Below are 15,164 nucleotides of genomic sequence, written 5' to 3'. Positions count from 1 at the left end.
TTTATTCAGGTAACAAGCTGATATTAGGAGCACTCCCTTTAAGACAGGAAGTGAAGGGTGATACCCTCAAAGAGACACAGTTGCCAATAATTAACCCAATGGGGTTCTTAACCCTTTTTTACACTAAAATAAACAAAAAAGGTTTTGGCTATACTTTACCAGTATATCCATGAACAATGAAAATGTTTTCAATTACCTCATGCATTTACATTTTCCGAAAATGTACTATACACAACATTCACACTAAAATGTATTTGCCATTTGACAGCATTTGCATGAACATGCCACACTTCCAGATATTCCACAATTCCAATATAAACAGTGCAACCCATACTATCAATTTATGAGATGATGTTGGTCAACTATTATAATATGGAATGACTCTTTATAATTCAGATACCTTCCAGTGATCAAATGAGTGAGTCCTTTTGTGCTAACCATTCCCACATGTTCATTGACACGTTTAGTGTAATTGGTTAAATTCTATTTCAACTGGAGATAACACCAAAAGCCTGTATACACCTATCAATACACCAGAATCAGTCACAATTCAGCCTTATTCCAGTTTTTGTATATATATAATTTAATTTCATGTAAGAAACAAATTGCGAAGATAGTTACTTTTTGATAAACTAGCAATATTGATTGGTTTTGTGTGTACTAATGATGGATAGATTTACCACTGTTACAAATAACAATATTACAAAATATATAACAGCATTATTTATTTGAAGGCCTTATTCCCATTTGCCAGACGAATGATTAATGTTCTGTTCCCTTAAAAGCAGACATGATGGTAACCTAATTATGAAGAGCTATTTTGGAACAATTAAATGGTTCATGATTTGCAAGTCAAAATGCTCAAGTCCTCATGGGTCCTTTCAGCAACACTTTTTCTGGATTATGCTTTAGTTCCAGGAAAAAGATTTACACCCAAAATGTTAATGTTCAGGTATGTGAAACCGCTGTATTACCAGTTTAGAGTTCTCAGCAATAAAAACAAAAAAACAAAATGAACACCCCCCCCCCCCCCCCCCTAAAAAAAAGTGTTTTTATATCCCTGTATAGAAATGTTCTTTTTTCTCATCATCAATAGAAATACAGTCATCTCATATAAGCCTACTGATACATTTAAACAATATTCTAATCCAGATTAAGACAAATAAAAGAAAACAGTGTTCTTTTTGAAAGAGGTGGGGGGGGGGGGTTCCTTTTGTCCCAAATGTTGTGTGTTTTGCCTCTAGTTCTATAAATCCACCTATTTCATCTACATAAGTACCCCTGTAATCACATAGGGGACAATGTGGACAGCTAGCCCAGTGTAGCGCTGATGGTTAGGATGGGATCCTCTGTTTTCTGCCTCAACCTCCACAAGAACTTCAACCCCTCTGACACACTAGGTTGAATGTATAAACATGAAATTAACCAGTTAAACTTAATATATTGTCACCCAATATGGTTAATAATGAGACAAGCATAATATACTGACAGTAACACAATTTAGAATACAGAGTAATTGACAGTAAAGACTAGGCAAAAATGGCACATCCAGATCAACAGTAGCAAGGCCACCTAAAGTGCAGCAGTGAGCAGCAACATCAAAATGTATGGATATCTCCCCATATGACAGTTTTAGATGGACTTAGTTGTGGGCCAGTGGTGTGGGTGCACATGTATGGCATGCAGGCATGGGGATTTGCATGTACGGTGTGTATCTACAGTGTGATCCTTTTACGTTGGTATCATTTTCTGTTGGTGTTCAGGTGTCACTTATTATAATTTATTTATTATTTATTATTCATTTTTTTTTTATTTGTTTTTCGTGGGGGCCACATTCTCCTCTGTCCTGCCTATGTTGCTGCCTGGACAGCGGCTGAGGGGTTAGGCTGATGCCGGGCGGCTATTGTGTTTCATTCAGCCTGGTGAACGGTTTGCACATACGGCTATGGCGGGTCTTTCTCTGACCTCTTTAATCCTGCCCCCAGCAATATGGCGCCGATCAGCCCTCCGCTGTCCACGTCACTGATGGGCGATGGATGACGCGGAGGAAGTGAAGCTAGGCCTGCCCCTTCCTCCCGCCTGGAGCGCAAACACGCTGGTGTGCATTCCGGGACGCAACAATTACTAGGAAGATGATCAGCATTATGGTGCAGACCTGGCAGCGCTGCTCCTCATATTTTATGGAAGCCATGAGCGGCTACTGAAGGGACTTTTTTCTACCCTGACACCACAGACTGGTGAGGGTCCTCCTACAAACCATTTGTACACACCATTTGCACGATATGCTACTGCCTATAACAAAGGTCTAGCTATGCCCCTATAATGGGCGTTTTATTATTACTAATAGTATTATGTTTATTTATTGTTTGTTTTGACCGCCCACCGGGCTGAGGGGCGGAAGGGGGAGGGGCCCTAAGCGCTCTTTCTGATTGACTGAAAGTGCATGTAGGCACACATATATAGGGACTGCTGAAGGAGTGTTCACTGCCGAGCTCTGAGGAAGAAGGGATGTTCCCTTCGAAACACGTCAGCTGGCAGTGATCTCTGTGAGTTCCTCTATGACCTCTGGAGGGCTCCGTTCATCCTAGACCGAATGCTGCCAGTCAATAAATATTTACATTGTGAAATCTTCTACAACTGCTTGTGAGTAGTTCCTTTTTATCACTGTTTTTAATAAATTTACATCCAAAGGATAATGCACATGGCTGGTGTGCCCCTTTTTCCTTTTTCTCTTGTTGGCTATTAGGATTCCCTATCCTTGAGGGCAGCAAGGCCTGTGTCTTTGCACTACTTGTCTGGTTATCCACTTGTGCGCAGTAGCGATTTTTCTCTGCTACCAGGTGTCTCCACTCCCAGGCCTCAGGCTTGGTCCCCACTGGTCTGCCTCCACAGAATGCCTCTAGTGATAAGTGGTGGGACGAAGAGGGTGAGAGGACACTCTAGCCTCCCTGTAGCAAAGATGCAGATGCGATTGCTGCGGTCCATGCAGCTCTGCCCCAGGTGTCTCCACTCCCAGGCCTCAGGCTTGGTCCCCACTGGTCTGGCCTCTCAGAAGACTGGCCAGTATGCAGGCAGATGTGTCCTCATTGGTTCCCATAAACCAAGTTCCTCATGCAGTTCGTTACAAAAAAATCTCATAGATGCATAGGAGTCCATTATAGGATTCCAAGTGGCTGTACATGGTGCTGTGCGCATAAATGTGCCATGGTTACCGATGCTTGTGGGTGCCATTTAGAGTTATTGGCATTTTGAGGTGTCTGCTAAAGTGCAGCCTGTTTCTCTGCACGTCGGGAATACACACAAACTTGCACAAATTTCCAATGTGAACCTAGCCTTAGGGTGCAAACATATTCTGAAAACTCACTTTTAACCTTGGCCTAACTTAGGCCTTCAACCCCTCCCCTAACTTCTCCACTAGTTTGATTGCGCTTTAAAATACTGTATAATATGATGGAGCTATGAAAAGTTGGGAAATAATAATTTTTCAGTTACGTTTAGCAGTTTATTTTTAATTTCTGTGACAAAAGACTTAAAGTGGTTTAAACCCATACATACAGTATATCTGGTGAAGTGAATGTCCTCAGGTGCTACACAGAGATCCTCCTACATAAGTTGTATTTGTTTACCTTCAGTCTTCTCTTCTTTACATCCATTCAAATTCAAGAATTTATAAAGCTTGTCTGAGCTGTCAGACAAAAGGGAAGTGGGAAGCTGAAAACACACTCTACAGAGCTCAGTGAGAAGAGGTCTGAAAGTTGATTGGCGGGAAGAGACCCCCCCTTCACACAAGAACAGAGCTGAGGCTGTCAATCAGCTGGAGCTCCCTCTCCTGTCACCTTTTTTTTTCTTGGTGTCAGGAAAATGTATCAAAAGTGATTCATGCTGATAACGGAGAAATGAAGTAGCAGACAGAAATGACACTAATGCCCCAAACACACGAGCAGATTTTCCATCAGAAATAACTTGGATGGTTTTTACGATGGAATTCCGCTCAAGCTTGCCTTGCATACACATGGTCACACAAAAGTTCTCTGAACTTTTGACCGTCAAGAACACGGTGATGTACAACACTACGACCAGCCGAGAAAATTAAGTTCAATGCTTCCGAGCATGCGTCGATTTGTTTCCGAGCATGCGTAGGAATTTTGCGCGTCAGAATTAGTACAGATGATCGCATTTTCGGCTATGAACTTTTCCCATCCGAAAAATAGAGAACATGCTCTCAATTTTTTGCTGGATGGAATTTCGCCAGCAAAAGACCGATGGAGCATACACACGGTCGCATTTTCCGACAAAAATCTCTCATCGGAGTTTTGCTGGCGGAATTTCCGATCGTGTGTACGCGGCATTAGTGTTCTGGACTGAGTCAAGTAAAAAAACAATAGAGGGATAGGCTTTGTTCATATTTCATGTCTAAAGTTTACAACCACTTTAAAGGGAGTCATCGGTAATAAACTATACCTGTGATACACAGAGCAAACATGGAAATTACATTTTTTTTAAAATATTCTTTTAAATAATTGCTTTAAAACAAAAAAACACAACATTATTTGAGCAGCCTTATCATGGCAGTAGCAACTATAATGAAAATATATGGAAACAATTTAATGTAATGTTGTGAAATAAACTTTCAGGGTTTATATTAATATTTTTTTCCTATTAAAATTTTAATAACTTTAATAAATCAGCTAAAGTCTGCAAAATAATCAAGCACTCTGATTATACTACCTAAAAAATAATTACAAGTAAAATGTGTTCTAGTGCATAGCTCAATAAACATTAATGTCAGCAATGGACTACAAACATTTAATCCCAAAAAAAAGCTGTGCATTTTAGTTGAGATAAATTGTCCAAAAGAGGAAGAAAAACAGGCTGTGTCTTTTTTTTTTTTTTTTTTTTTTTTTTTAGTACATCTGTTTTTAAAACCTCGAAAATGATTCTGAGGACTATGAAATTTATGAAAGATTTTGAACGTGTCAAGATTTTCAGGTCACTGCTTAATCCTCAACACAGAGAAGAAAGTTCAAGTCAAATTGGAGAACAAAAATGTATAGGAAGGAAAGGGATTCTAATCCTTGAGAAAGTTTAGCGAACAAGTAGAGCCGATTAAACTTTGAATAATGAGTGATGGATATTACAGCAATAATCTATCACAAATGCCTTTGATGTTATTTATTTTGTAATGTTTTAGCTGAGCTCAAACTAATTTTGACAAACAAAAAATTAATCTCCAACAGAATATTGCGGTCTTCAGAATATGTTAATTTGACTGCGTGTTTGACAAATAACAGCGTACAACAACGATCAGTTATGTTGTGGTGATATTGATTGTTAAAAATAGCATAATACAAAGTTATAAACAATCTCGTGGCTCATAATTAATTTGATTCAGTTTTTTTAAATACTGATTGCATGTTAGGGATGGGAATTTAAGAGTGCTTGCAGCTTTGGAGAGAACAACACGCTATGCAGGAAGCCGGAAAAGGGATAGGATGACATTTTTAGAGTATTCTGGAAAGGTAATATTAGGCTCTGGTCCTATCTCATTTTAACCAACCAAGCCCCATCTTCCTTTTTATTTATTTCTGACCGCACTTGGCTGGGTTAGTATCTTTTTAGTGTGGTATCTGCCCTGTTCCTTAGCTGGTGTGTGCACTGGACTTCACTCCCAGAAAAAGGCTTTAAAATAGAGGTAGGTGAAGTTGGAACTGAAAGAAAGGCATATGGGAAGAGGAGCTATGAAGTCCCCTATTGAGTGGTGGTAGGAGTACCACGTGAGTTTCCCATCTGGATGCCCCCATCTGGGACTGGTCATTATTCTTTTGGGATGTTAGAGTAGAATAGGAAAAGTGTAAAAAAGTATAATGCTGGCATGCAATCCCTCTATGCAAGAAGTATGTTCATATTGAAATAACAGTTTGCTACAAGATGGATTGTGTTATAACAAACTGACTAGTAAAGCCTTTGAAAGGCAATTTCTGACTGGACATTAATTTATTGAGAAAGGAATTGGGAAGCAGTGGTGCCATTTTAATATATATAGGCCTGGAAATTGCTGTAAGGTCCTAGGACTGTGGAACTTCCATTAGGACAAGGGGTGGAGGCTTTTAGGAGGATTACCTGGCACACTGTGTGGTGGTGCTGCCAGAGGACCTACTTACACATTGTGTGGTGTACAGGCAGGTAGGCCATGACACTGTCCTGGCATTTTACAATAGTGCTAGTAGTTCCTTATTCCAGGGCCCGCTTCAGCAAACATATTATGACAGCAATGTGATGGCACATATCTGGCCAGATTCTTGCAGTTTGCCCAGTTTTAGTTTTATGGTTTGTTCCTTTAGTAAATTTTCCCCATCTCTTGGCTAAAAGACTGTATCTCTCCCAGCTCTTACATGTCGCTTATCCCTGGCTCTGGTTAATGTATCCAAACTCTTAATATTTGTGTTTCATCTGTTCTTTGCTTGTGGTTTAACAGCCAGTTCTGTTGCATCATTTGAGTTTATTCTGCTTTGTGGTGACTCCATTGCTAGTCTGTTTCTGCATTAGGGCTTTGCCTGCTGACCTTCTGTAAATGTTGTCTTGTATTTTCCCATGATTTCTGTTTCTTATTGTCCCTGGCTATGATTCTGTCTGGTCCTCAGCCTACATTTGTCTACTGCCTTTCCTTAGCCTGACCACAGTTCTCCTTTACCACTGGTACCCCCTCTGATTCCTTTTGCATGCTCATGTCTCAGCAACAATACAATCAAAAAGGTCAGATCCTGAGGCTATCTTGCAGCCATATCTGCATAATTAGTAGCCCTGGTGAGGATCAGGCACTTACAGAACCTTCAGTAAGAGCTCAGTTTTTGAAAGACCAAGTGGTGTGACAGTGATGCAAAGCAGACTGAAATGGTGAGCTGAGGAGTAGAAGGATAGATTTAGGTGTTCTCAGCATAGAGATGGTATTGAAAGCCATGAAAGGCTATCAGCTGACAAAGGAAGGAGGTGAAGAAAGCAGAAAGAAGGGGTCTGAGGACAGAGCCTTTTGGGATCCCTATGAAAAAATTTAGCAGAGAGGAGGAGATGGAGTTGTAGGTGACACTGAAGGAGTGCATAAACATAAGACAGGAGGAGAACCAAGAAGGAGCAAAGTTTTGGAGGCAAAGGGAGTGAAGTTTTTTAAGGAGGAATGGGTGGTTAACTGCATCAAGGGCAGTAGAAAAGTTTAATAGTGTGAGTACAGAGTAGTGGCCTTTGGTTTTAGCCATTGGTTGGTCATTGGTGAGTTTAATTATGACAGTTTCTTTGTAGTGTTGCAGGCAAAAGCCTGACAGTAAGGGGTCCGCAAAGGTTGTTGACCGTGAGGTAGTGGTTAAGATGGTTGTAGAGAGTTTCAGAAGATTTAGATGTAAACAGGACGAAGGAGATGGGTCTTATATTGTTCTGGCTGGTAAGGTCCAGCGAGGGCTTTTTCAACACATTACTTGGTACAACCTGAGCTAAATCCAACTGAGAGAAGACAGTAGGTGATAAATGATTCTCTTCTTCCCAAATGATATCTTTAGATTGCTTTGATAAAGTTTTCCGGTAGTAGCTAGTTGGTGAAGCATGAAGGTCACCATTAAAAAGCAGGGGGCCCTTTACAGCCTACCTGACAGGCCCCCACCCCACCAGTGTCTCCCCATGCATTTTAACACCCCCATTTCTCTCCATAAACTTTAAACACAAAGCCCTCCCCCATGCTTAGTATCTCCTCATACACTGGAGAGAGCCACCACATATACGGAGGCTGTAAGCTGCCCTTACCTGATAGAGAGTTCTTCTCCCCCGCTCAGCCGTGCCATTCATTCACAGAGACCCGTGATTAAATGAACTACAAGTCTTGTCTTCTACCACAGCAGACAGACTTGTAGTTCCACATGGACTACAAGTCTAGTAATCAGTATGTGGGCGGGGCTTTAGGCACCCTAGGTGACACTATGTAACAGCACTTGCTTATGCTTTTATGACAGGCCAGAGCTCCAGTCATGTGAATTCAGCATTAAGGCAAGAATAAAGTCTAAAAAATAAGCAGGGCAATTTGCACAGATAACACTTTGTAATCCATGGTCATACTTCTTACAGTGTTGACACTACTGCACTATGGAAACCACTTCTGTTAGAGCTTCCCTCTCCCCCGGTGTGAAGTATTTCTAAGCCAGTACAACGGAGCTTGTATCACTAACTCAGCATTTCCGTCGCCTCACTTCCAGTGACAATGTTCCATATCTTACTAGAGGATACAGGAAACACGCTTCTCCATAACTCCATGCTTGTTCTCCTCCTGGGGCCCCCTGCATCTCTCGCCGTGACTGCAGGCTAGGTCCCTAGGTACTCTGTGCCATGAAGTCAGTCTCAGTATGTGGGGAACCGACAACCAGTAATGAGACCAGGCATAACACCCCTTCACTACCAGAGTATTCGTGACACCTACCACATCACCCATTTCCTTGCTGGTTGGGGACAAGGGCCTCATCCCCACAACCCTTGCCCGGTGGTTGTGGGGGTCTGCAGGTGGGGGCTTATCGGAATCTGGAAGCCCCCCTTAACAAGGGGACCCCCAGATCCCGCCCCTCCCTGTTTGAAATGGTACGGGAAATGGACTGGGGGGATCCCATGCCATTTTTTTCAATGACTTTTATCTGTATTGCCGAGACCCGACAATTCACTATAGCCGCTATTACTTTTAAATTACTTTTTTCCTTATGAAATGTCATTTTGTGCAGGGACTGTTCTAAACACAGGAAAAATGCGCCGCTTTACAGGCATACTATAGACACCCCCCCCAGGTACGATATTTAAAGGAATATTTCACTTTTATTGTTTTGCTTTAAGCATTATTAAAATCACTGTTCCCGAAAAAACGGCCATTTTTAAAACTTTTTTTTGCATTGATACATGTCCGCTGGGGCAGGACCCGGGTCCCCAAACACTGTTTATGACAATAACTTGCATATTAACCATTAAAATGAGCACTTTTGATTTCTCCCATAGACAATTCACTATAGCCGCTATTACTTTTAAATTACTTTTTTTCCTTTAGAAATGTCATTTTGTGCAGGGACTGTTCTAAACACGGGAAAAATGTGCCACTTTACAGGCATACTATAGACACCCCCCAGGTACGATATTTAAAGGAATATTTCACTTTTATTGTTTCACTTTAAGCATTATTAAAATCACTGCTCCTGAAAAAAACAGCCTTTTTTAAAACTTTTTTTGCATTGATACATGTCCCCTGGGGCAGGACCCCAGGTCCCCAAACACTTTTTATGACAATAACTTTTATATAAGCCTTTAAAAAGAACACTTGATTTTTCATGTTAATGTCCCATAGACTAACGCTGTTGCGGCGGCTTTTGAATTTGCCCCGAACACCGCATATTGTTGGGTGTTCGCAGGAGAGGAGTATGGAGTGTGTGGCGGTGGGTAGTATATGCAGGAGAGTTGTGCGGAGTGTACAGTGGTGGGTAGTGTAACGAAAAGTACGTGTAGGATAGTTTTGCCTTAGCAAGATGTGATGTGATCTGTAAAAGTAGTGTAATTGTAGATTTAGTTTAATTCTGGGTTATTAAAAATATAGTATTCAATATCAGTCATGCACATATGTTCTTTCATTAGCATTTGAAAAGGACAGAGCCAGTTTCTAAGAACAAAGTGACCCCTAGATGCCAATAAAAGTTCCCATTAGAGTAAACATAGATTGCCACCTTCCTGAGGCTTCAAAGAAAACTGCTAGTCATTTTGGCTACACGGATCCTCAGGGGGCATTCGCCAGGCCCCGGCTGGTCTGCAAACTTTGATTAATATTAACAGGTCTAAGGAACCTAGTTTATCTCTCATAAAAGCTCAATTATTAGCGTCAGAGGGATGAAAATAATTCCGTTTGATCGTACACGTGATGGGTTACATGTACATGTAACTCCGTATTTTTAGCATGTGTGGAATCCTAGAGAAGCACACAAAATTGTTATATGGTGCCTGATTTTGGCAGGCAGGTAGTGATTGGTACTGTCGCGATCAGACTGATGCGCTGGTATCGGAAATCCTGTCCATGACCCAGCAATCAGCGCCGTTCTGAGCCAATTCGACTCTGGTAATTTCAGAACACAAAACACCCTGTGGGCTGAGACAGGAACATCCCCCAGGGTTGATTGGCCAAGGGCTAAAGTCCAGCCCACATCCATATTTCAATAAACTGGGTAGCCTGAGATATGGACATCGTTCTCCCATGAAGCCAGTTTGAAACTGGGGAGTTCCCACATGTTCCAGTGTGCTTCTACAAGATGATAGACTTCGGTAAAGTTTATTTCTGTTTTTATCCCCTTTTATTTTCATAGCAAATTGCCAAATTGTGTGTCTTTCTGTATTTTTTTAATCTTTTTTAGTAACTCTTTTTCCTTGTATATCTTTTATGCACTGCCCACTTTCGGGATATTAAATGATAAAATTAATAAGTGACTTCTGTGTACTAGGCTAGGACTCATATCTCTGGAGAGGTTGTTGTATTTTAGTGCCTAAGTACTCAGTCTAAGTTATGTGCCAATCGGTATGCAATTGAACTGCGTGTTGGCAGATTGTAAGCTAACAGATCTTCCAGACAGAGATCTGTGTGTTTGTCCGCAGACCAGTCTGCGGACAAACTGTTGGTTGGTGGCAGGCTATCGTTTATTGTGTGTCTGGTGTGTGGGTGTGGGGACAGTGGGAAGAGTGATTAACACCAGGGTTCAAGCTTGCAGGATAGCTAGAGGAACCCTAGAAGCGTGTGCTAATTGCTAGACTGCTCCCCAACCCTTAGAGTGCACCAGATTGCATGTAAGATTTGTATCTGCCTGTGTGTGGTCAGCTAGCTGGATTGGAGTGGAGTCTCCCTGTAGTGGTGGTCAATGGTAGTGCAGGCTGTGAAAGTACCACAGCCAGTCTTACATGCGCAGTATAAGTTTCCCCTTATTCCCTTAGTTCCTCATATACCCCAGTCACGGAACGCACGTCGCGGTTAGCTAGTCGCCGTGGGCATGCGTAATCCGTGACAGGTAGTATGTGCAGAATGGTGTCAGCAGGACAGAGGACAGTAGTTCTTTATTTTTTTTAATTATTTTTTTACAATTTAATTTTTTTGCTTTTTGTTTTTGTTCAAATTGTTTTTTGGGGGCCACTGGATGGTGTCAATAGAACAATGGACAGTGTCAGAATTTACTTATTTTTTCATTATTTTTTACAATTTATTTTTATATTGTTTTTTTCACAATGATTGAATGACACAATGATTCGGTAGCGATCGCTCTCTATGTCCAATTCAGAAAAGGAAGGAGTTAGTAAATGACATATATATAGGCCCCTTCCTCCGTTCTCCATCCTGACACATCCCCCGCAGCTGCTGGGAGAAGAGAGGAGGGAGGCGGCTGCGGGGAAACGAGAGGGGGACAAAGAACACGGGGCTGGAGGAGGAGGACACAGCGGTCGGAGGGGTTGGACAGGAGCCAAAGAACACGGGGCTGGAGGAGGAGGAGGAGGACACAGCGGTCGGAGGGGTTGGACAGGGGCCAGAGAACACGGGGCTGGAGGAGGAGGACACAGCGGTCAGAGGGGTTGGACAGGGGCCAGAGAATACAGGGCTGGAGGAGGACACAGCAATCAGAGGGGTTGGACAGGAGCCAGAGAACACGGGGCTGGAGGAGGAGGAGGAGGACACAGCGGTCGGAGGGGTTGGACAGGGGCCAGAGAAAACAGGGCTGGAGGAGGAGGAGGAGGACACAGCAGTCAGAGGAGTTGGACAGGGGCCAGAGAACACAGGGCTGGAGGAGGAGGAGGAGGACACAGTGGTCAGAGGGGTTGGACAGGGGCCAGAGAACACTAGGTTGGAGGAGGAGGAGGACGCAGGGGTCGGAGGGGTTGGACAGGGGCCAGAGAACACGGGGCTGGAGGAGGAGGACACAGCGGTCAGAGGGGTTGGACAGGGGCCAGAGAACACGAGGCTGGAGGAGGAGGAGGACACAGGGGTCGGAGGGGTTGGACAGGGGCCAGAGAACAAGTGGCTGGAGGAGGAGGACACAGCGGTCAGAGGGGTTGGACAGGGGCCAGAGAACACGAGGCTGGAGGAGGAGGAGGAGGACACAGCGGTAGGAGGGGTTGGACAGGGGCCAGAGAATACAGGGCTGGAGGAGGAGGACACAGCGGTCAGAGGGGTTGGACAGGGGCCAGAGAACATGGGGCTGGAGGAGGAGGAGGAAGACACAGTGGTCAGAGGAGTTGGACAGGGGCCAGAGAACACTAGGTTGGAGGAGGACGCAGGGGTCGGAGGGTTTGGACAGGGGCCAGAGAATACAGGGCTGGAGGAGGAGGACACAGCGGTCGGAGGGGTTGGACAGGAGCCAAAGAACACGGGGCTGGAGGAGGAGGACACAGGGGTCGGAGGGGTTGGACAGGGGCCAGAGAACAAGTGGCTGGAGGAGGAGGACACAGCGGTCAGAGGGGTTGGACAGGGGCCAGAGAACCCGAGGCTGGAGGAGGAGGAGGAGGACACAGCGGTAGGAGGGGTTGGACAGGGGCCAGAGAATACAGGGCTGGAGGAGGAGGACACAGCGGTCAGAGGGGTTGGACAGGGGCCAGAGAACATGGGGCTGGAGGAGGAGGAGGAAGACACAGCAGTCAGAGGAGTTGGACAGGGGCCAGAGAACACAGGGCTGGAGGAGGAGGAGGAGGAAACAGTGGCCAGAGGGGTTGGACAGGGGCCAGAGAACACTAGGTTGGAGGAGGAGGAGGACACAGGGGTCGGAGGGGTTGGACAGGGGCCAGAGAACACAGGGCTGAAGGAGGAGGACACAGCGGTCAGAGGGGTTGGACAGGGGCCAGAGAACACGAGGCTGGAGGAGGAGGAGGACACAGGGATCGGAGGGCTTGGACAGGGGCCAGAGAACAAGTGGCTGGAGGAGGAGGACACAGCGGTCAGAGGGGTTGGACAGGGGCCAGAGAACACGAGGCTGGAGGAGGAGGAGGAGGACACAGCGGTTGGAGGGTTTGGACAGGGGCCAGAGAATACAGGGCTGGAGGAGGAGGACACAGCGGTCAGAGGGGTTGGACGGGGGCCAGAGAACATGGGGCTGGAGGAGGAGGAGGAGGACACAGCGGTCAGAGGGGTTGGACAGGGGCCAGAGAACATGGGGCTGGAGGAGGAGGAGGACACAGCGGTCAGAGGGGTTGGAGAGGGGCCAGAGAACATGGGGCTGGAGGAGGAGGACACAGCAGTTGGAGGGGTTGGACAGGGGCCAGAGAACACGGGGCTGTAGGAGGAGGACACAGCGGTCAGAGGTGTTGGACAGGGGTCCAGAGAACACGGGACAGGAGTAGAAGGACACGATGGACATTGGGGGGATGATCGATGTGGCAGAGGGACAGTTGCGAGCACCGATCTCCCTGTATTGCATTTCAGCTGACAGCCACGGAAGGAGAGGAGGAGAAGCAGCTGTCTGAAAAGCCATGCAGGGAAATCGGTGCTCGCAACTGTCCTTCTGCCACACCGATCATCATCCTGATCAAGGAACAATCATCCATGTGTGCAGTGTGGGTCACAGTGCCCCCTCCCCCCTCATGGGGGCCCGTGTGCAGTGAACACCCTGCACATATGGATGATACATCACTACTTTATTCTTTCTCCTCAGTCTACTTTTCTGGAGAACATCTGTAATCCAGCCCATTCACTAAATGTTCATTACCTGGGTCTTTCTGATGCCTTTCTATTCTAGCCTTGCCACTTGCCACTACATATTCACCAATGCTCCAACCTTTTGCAGTTGATACATCTTCAAAAAAGAGGACACACTGAGGTTGATTTACTAAAGGCAAATAGACTGTGCACTTTTCAAGTGCAGTTGCGCTCTGGAAGGGCAGTTGCTCCAGAGCTTAGTAAATGAGACGGGGCTTAACTTTAAAAAGGATACCCAATCACATGCAAGGAAAATAAAAGAAAAAAACCCCAAAATGTTTGCTTGCAGATGATTGGATGATGGAAGTCTGCAAAACGTTACCTCCTTTAGTAAGCTTTAGAGCAACTGCTCCTTTAGTAAATCCACCCCGATATCTGCTTTGTGAATATGTGTTTATGATGTAAAAGACTGATTATGTGATAAATAAAATATTAGTAGTCTGTGGTATAACAAATATTACTAGCCTTAGGATGTGTTTTTATGGGGTACAATTTTTATGGATGAAAAAACCTTAAATCATTGATTTTATTAATATTAGATTTGTGTTCCAGAATATAGCACAGGTGGAAAGCAGCAGGAATGTTGGTGCAACAAGAGCATATACTGGAGGTACTGATTGAAGTCCAAAATTCTGTGAATTTGTATTATTTTGCAATCCCAAATTAGCATTTTTTTTCTCAAAATGGTATAATTTTACCAGGGATTCAAAAGATGTTATTTTGAAACATGACTAATTAGGGCATTAGCCAAAGTCACCTTGGTCACCATAGTGGTTGGTAGATGTTTTAAATGTATTCCAAGCCAGTCTTTGTTAAGGCACCCAGCATATGAAGTCACAAAAATGGAAATTGAAGAACTCCTCCACCGCTAAAAGTCCAGAAACAACTTTATTCCAATAAAAATCAGGGGGACAATCCAAAAAAGTAGCCAACATATTTGGGGGTCCAAAAATGCCCCCTTTATCAGGGCTAAAAAAAAATAAAAGGACATTGCCAGATGTTGACAAATTTGTTAATTTGGAATTAACCGAATTAACGAAAACCCGTATAACAAATTTTTCTGAATATTTGTAATTTTGAATATTCGAAAATTCGTAAATTCGAAAATTTGTAAATTCGAACATTCGGAAATCAGAAATAACTGACTAATAACAACCTAACTATTACTAACTATTAAATTAAATTAATTATTATTGGAATTTCCTTTAAAATTTGATTGTTAGTGAACGCAACGAATACGAATTTATCCGCAGTTACGAATTATCCGAAATAACGAATGCCATATCTAAACGAATGGAACATAACAAATTAATAATAATAAATAACAATAATAAAAACTTTTTATTATTATTTTTATTTATTATTAATTCGTTCCGTTCCATTCGTTCCACTTCAGATAAATTTGTATTCGTTACGTTCACTATTTGGAAGGAAATTCCAA

General features: G+C 43.7%; 1 long non-coding RNA gene across 1 annotated transcript in view; it reads left to right on the top strand.

Annotated features, from left to right (window-relative positions):
* The first annotated feature begins 2,090 nt into the window (after window positions 1-2,090).
* The window catches only part of LOC141145802 (uncharacterized), a 39,818-nt gene continuing 26,744 nt past the window's right edge, over window positions 2,091-15,164 (top strand). Inside the window, exon 1 of the long non-coding RNA XR_012244647.1 lies at window positions 2,091-2,237. This is a non-coding gene — a long non-coding RNA (uncharacterized lncRNA). The remainder of the gene's footprint in view (window positions 2,238-15,164) is intronic.

This window comes from Aquarana catesbeiana, linkage group LG05, assembly GCF_042186555.1.
Source record: "Aquarana catesbeiana isolate 2022-GZ linkage group LG05, ASM4218655v1, whole genome shotgun sequence".
Taxonomy (NCBI): Eukaryota; Metazoa; Chordata; class Amphibia; order Anura; family Ranidae; genus Aquarana; species Aquarana catesbeiana.
Note: the sequence above shows the minus strand (reverse complement) of the source record. Positions and strands in the feature narration are given on the sequence as shown.